The sequence below is a fragment of the Denticeps clupeoides genome, chromosome 4 (assembly GCF_900700375.1).
Source record: "Denticeps clupeoides chromosome 4, fDenClu1.1, whole genome shotgun sequence".
Lineage (NCBI taxonomy): Eukaryota > Metazoa > Chordata > Actinopteri > Clupeiformes > Denticipitidae > Denticeps > Denticeps clupeoides.
The window spans coordinates 15,904,038-15,910,037 of NC_041710.1; positions in this window are offsets into that span (position 1 = coordinate 15,904,038).

The window sequence follows — 6,000 nt, forward strand, 5'->3', positions numbered from 1 at the left end:
TATTTTTATTCTGAAACGGAAAATGCTATTGTTTATGTTTGTTTACAAGTAATGTTGATTAGATATTTTAAAGGTTACTATTGCTCAGAAATCTGATGTAGAAATCACATGTTGAGTACTGAGCGTATTTAAAGCTATATTTAGTCATTTATTCGGCCTTTATTTGCATCCTTTTGGTCAAAACTGTTGCTTATCCCATTCTGTTTCTCAAAACAGACTGGAAAGAGCACACCTCTGTTTTTTTTCCTGATTTTGTCGATAACCAGTCACATTGTCCTCTTAACTGATGCCCTCCGGTTTGTTTCCACACTTCGCCCAAGATACTGCAGATAAGCAGAGCTTTGTGGAAAACAAACAGCAGCTACTGGCAGACAGAGACTGGAAACTGCTCACCTAAACATCGGCATTTAATTTTGCCATTCTCACAAATCACACCAGCAGGGTGTCCCACCACAAATACACTTGGAAAAAAGGAGATACTTTCATATTTAAATAAATACTTAAACGCGACCTCAATGGACCAGACCACAGCTTTGAAATTGAGGCCAAAACAAGGAAATAATGTGTGTACTGCAATGTGTGTGCATGCTGGTGACTTGTACAGAATGGGTTAGGTGAGATGGCATAAATACCATCAGGGAACCCCAGTGAGTCAGGAGAGGTTTCTTGGCATATTCCACTGGGGCCGTATTTGGACTAGTGGGTAAGCCACCCCCCGGGCTCCTGTCAAGGTTGTCCACTGCTCACTAAGGTGATGGGTTAAATGCAGAGGACACATTTCGTTGTGTGCATACATTGATAATCACTTCATTTTCACTTCAATTTCCTGGGAGCATGAATCAAAAGACAATGGATGATAGGATTTTTCCAGGATAAAAATATCCTTTGCAGTGCCAGTATATATATTTGAGGATTTATGGTGTAAATTTGTTTAACGTTTTTACATTTCTCACCAGTTTCAGAACTACAACGACAGCTTCATGCATATTTATTTAGGCATGACAAACAAGATTATTGCATGTTTTTCTGCAGTGACGTCCGGGTTGACATTTACTGGGGCTGAATCTATTGTGATCAGTAAATGGAATCTGCATGACCACAAGGACACAACACGACCGTGGCACTTAATGGCAGCGAGGCGCCTGTTTGGACCGAAGATTGTTTTTTAAGAGTCTTGCGTCACAATGCCAATGATGCTGACTTACAACCTCACAACACATTTCCTTTGGTTGTTATGTCAACAAAAACACATGGGATCTGTGAACAATAACAGGTCTTTACTGTTGTGGTTTACTGCCAAGGAATGAGGATGCAGATGAACAGGATCTAACCAAGTGACCATGGTGGGTCCCTCCGTAGCATGGCAATGGCCTGCCCACAGTCTGTTCTCAAGGTTATAAAATGTGTGGGCAGCTTCCACTGATGCAGACACAATGGAGCCAGTGTGGCATACACCCCAACCTGATGATCCTTATCTCCACCCTGTAGGAAAAGGAGACAGACACTCAGGAGGCTTCGAAGGATGCTGTGGATCCTCAGACTGATAGAACTCACCAGGGGGCTGCCTTCTGGAGGAAGTGGTGGTTCTATGTTTGGTCATGCTGATCTTGGCCTTTGTGCTCTCCTGACAGACGTGACGCACAGGGCTGGCCTGCCGTTCGGTCCCAAAGGGTGCTGGCAACTTTGTGTCAGTTGATGGACAGGATCATGGACACCTGTAGAATGAACCTATTACAAAAGCATTTTTGAATGTGATCAATAAGTTCTGGCCTTTGCAAACTAAATGTCAAATTTTGTACATTTTCTTACTGAACATTTTAGCTGCATAGTATGTTTTTGACTGTTTTCAGTGCAAAATGTGGATGATGGTCAAAAAAAAAAAAAACACATGCATGAAGGTCACATAACTGCGGGGCAGGGGTCTGGTGGCAGTGGTTGACTAGCAGGTGAGGAAATGAACTTATAACTGATGGGTTGTGGGTTTAAATCCTGGACCATCAAGGTGCTACTGTCATCAGAACTGTCTGCCCACTGCTTACTAAGAGTGGATTAAATGCTGAGGACATATTTTGTGTGTTGTGCTTGCTGTGTATCACAATGACAAAAACAATCACTTTTACTTATACGGCAATTTAGTTAGTGTTCAGCAATCACTTGAAGTATTTTGTCCAAATTTGGGGGTCAGTTTAAATGTATCGTGTGCACTAGTATCTCAAGTTGATATTTCATTTTATTTTTGTAATAGTTGCACTGGAGTCAGTGCAGCCACATTTCACCCAAACACACAATGCTAAACAAGATGTGACTGGGATTTTGCAGATGCTCTTGAATACAATGGATAAGCCTACCTAATATCCACACATATTTGCACAAATAGTTCAAATCTGTGGATAAGGGCTCAACAAAGAAGTGACTCAGAATCTGTTTAAATGGTGAATCTGGAGAAAATGTATTTTTGACATGATCGCCTGTTTAAGGACTGACTCAAGAATGGGCCTCGGAAGACCACCCAAGAAAAGAATCCTAGATGATAACATTACTGACTAAACAGAATTACCATCTAAACAGAGAACCCAGCCACGTGGATGAACCAACATGTAAACAAATAAGTGCACTGGAATGACAAATACATATTGCGTCATTATTTAATATGTAGGGCCAATGATGCGCCTTCTAGAAAGCCGGAATCAGACTGAAGCTGTTTGTCTTCGGAGCGTATCATGCCCCTTGGCCCATAATAAATTCTTCAGGGTACGATGATGGGCGGACACTTTCAGAGAGTGCAGGGATAAGGAGAAATTGAATTTGTCTGAGAATAACACTTAACACTTCTCGTACAAAGATCTCTGAACACACTTAATGGTACTTATTTCACAGGATATGTAAGTAAGTATATGTATGAGCATGACTGTGTATATTTTAGCATATTTAACAACAAACATTTAATTTATGCTTATCAACAATATTTTTAAAATATCTGATTGGGGTTCAGATATAGTTTGCATTGATGAATTTATTCAGTTCAAACACTTTTATTTTTATTCATCCAGCATGCCTGGCAGCTTTGTATTGGACAATTTTTTTGTATTGGACAAAGGCCTTTGGATAAAATCTGTTAAATTGTTATGTGCTGAGAAGATTGCTTGATGCCAACTGTCTCTGTGCCGAAAATGATGAGTATTCAGATTATATTGTTTTTGACCGAATTTCCTGTTTACAGGCTGACTAAAGAACAGTTCTTGGAAGTTCACCCAAGAACTCAGGTGGGGCATCTAACATTATTGAAAGTGAAAAAGCAGAGAAGCTGTGGAACAATTAAAATGTTGCACAATGTAAGGAAAGTCACAAAATATTGGCAAACAAAACAACTGTGAACCCTTTCAGCAGTAAAGAGCCAGAATTTTATTAAGATCTTATAAAAATGTTGACTGATCTGGAGGTGTTTGTTCATTGCTCATTTTATGTGAACTACACTGCAGCCTCTTTTTGTGTGCTGGATGACATGAACGTTGACATCGGCAACCAATCCGCTATGTTGATAACTGTTCTGCATTCTCCATCATAGTGTCAGGATTGACGCCACCTGGATACATCACCTGTGCCAAATCCGGACAGCTTTTAAAAGCCTGTGGCGATGCCATTTTCGTGGACTCTGTCATGAACGTGGCTTTCTGTTGTGAACCTGAGTTGTGTTTTGAGATCTGGCAACCGCCACACGCCTGTGGGCAAGTTAGTGTTTTTCCCGTGTTAAGTTTACTGTTTTCGGCCACCGAGCTGCGTTTATTTGTGTTTTCTTAATAAAGTATGTCCCTCCCCTGTCACCTCGCCGGCGTGACACATAGCTGTATCTCTGGACCAGTTGAATGATGTGAAAAAGTAAAATCAGCAATATTCACATTATGATGCACATAATCATTCAGTCCTACATTCTTGCTGAGTAATCTTCACTCCATGCTAATGTTCTGCAACTAATTACATTACATTCACAGCATTTATCAGGTGCCTTTATCCAGATCAACTTAAAATCAGTAGTTACAGAGACAGTTCCCCTGGATATACTCAGGTCTAAGTGTGTTGCTTAGCAACAGAATGGTAGTAAGTGGGGTTTGAACCTGTGAATTCTTGACAAGTTAGGCCTTATCAGGGCTCTTGTAACTCACAATCTATGGAAACCAAATGAGAATTGCTGGTGTCTTCTCCTTGTAAGTCGCTTTGGATGAAAGCGTCTGCCAAGTAAAGTACAGTAAAGTAAAGTAAGTGAATTATATGGCCTTCTAGCAAGAGTGTTACCCACTAGCATAGTACCCCTTAAATACCCATTAAGAATTATCGTTTGTGGAACACTGCCAGCAAGAGTTCAGGTTGCTTTATTTTCTCAGTCCTCATTATGCACAATGTATTTAACAGGATCATCAAGATCAGGAACAACAAAGCTTCCACACAGAATACTCTTTTAATGGCAAATCTGATAGCTGCAAAGCTGATACGCTCGTTGACCATGGGATGACCTTAACTGAGTTCTGGTCCAAAATTTCAACATGACAGTGTTAACCTATCAGTTTTGGGGATGTAGGGCATTTGGAAAAGTGTCGGCATTAACCCCTTTGAGGGTATCTTGAGGAATTTTCTCCCTGACTTCAAATGTTTAGACAAAGACATACCATCCAACAGACAGATCTGCAGGCTGAATACTGCTAATTTCCTCAACTTTGTAAAGAAAGTTTTAGTCACTATATTTTTAAGAGCTTCATTGCCAAATATAACAATATGAAGTGAAAGTGAAGTGATTGTCATTGTGAAACACAGCAGCACAGCATACGGTGACACAATGAAATGTGTCCTCTGCTTTTAACCATCACCCTTGGTGAGCAGTGGGTGGCCATGGCAGGCGTCCGGGGAACAGTGTGTGGGGACAGTGCTTTGCTCAGTGGCACCTAGGTGGCACATTGGCGGATCGGGAATCGAACCGGCAACCTTCTGATTATGGGGCCACTTCCTTAAACTCTAAACCACAGCCTTTCAATGTGACATTCATATTGGACATTATGAATAAATGTGGATTTTGGTAACTGTCTCGACACAAAGGAAGGGGAGGATGCAGGTACAGATGCTTAAACTAACCTGTTTATTATATTATGGGACAAACATATAGGACATAGCAGAAGGGGAAGTGGAAATGATGAATGCAAAGGCACTCACATGGGGGACACTCCACACATGCACAACACCTTAAAATACAACACACAACCATAACTAAAACATGTGACCCTGAGTGACCCACCGACCCGACACAGTAAAACTCTCTGGTGCAGCCTGCCCAGAGTCTTCCCTGTGGCCACACCAGCCCAATGCACACACTGTGCATGCTCTTACACACACGCGGACTCGTACTTACTCATACCACGCACACAGAGGTGTGTGACAGTGACAGACAACAAGACTGTACCTGGAACACTGGTGCAGGCACTCCGTTAAAGGAGTGAAAACAGGTCTAAAAAATTGGGAAGAGGCAGAGCCTACGCTGGACCTGCAATCATGCCCAGCTGAAAAACTGAAAGTGAACAGAGTTAAAGTTTTACTTTAGACCAATTAACTAACCTGCAAAATTAATTGTAATAGACCAGTAGCTTCATTCAAATTAATTTGTTTCCCCAAACTGCTGATAACCTTGCTGTCCTTAACCAACCTAGCAAATTATTAATTTTCACTTAATTCCTCAGTTCTGAAGTGGACTGTAACTTTGATATTTGTAGTTTTTGACATTGTCAGTTATGTAGTCAGGTTTATGTAACTCAGGAGTTCAGCATATATGTTGCAGGAATCTGGATTTTTTTTCAAATTTGTTGAACATCAACACTGTGAAAGTTGAGGAAACAGTGTCACAAAAGGTCATGGACATCTGTCTTGTGAAATGAAGCAGTGGCTTCCTCCTGCATAGTAGTACTAGAAAAGAACACAATTAAGCTGTAAAACATTTAGAATGAAATAAGATAAAGGAAT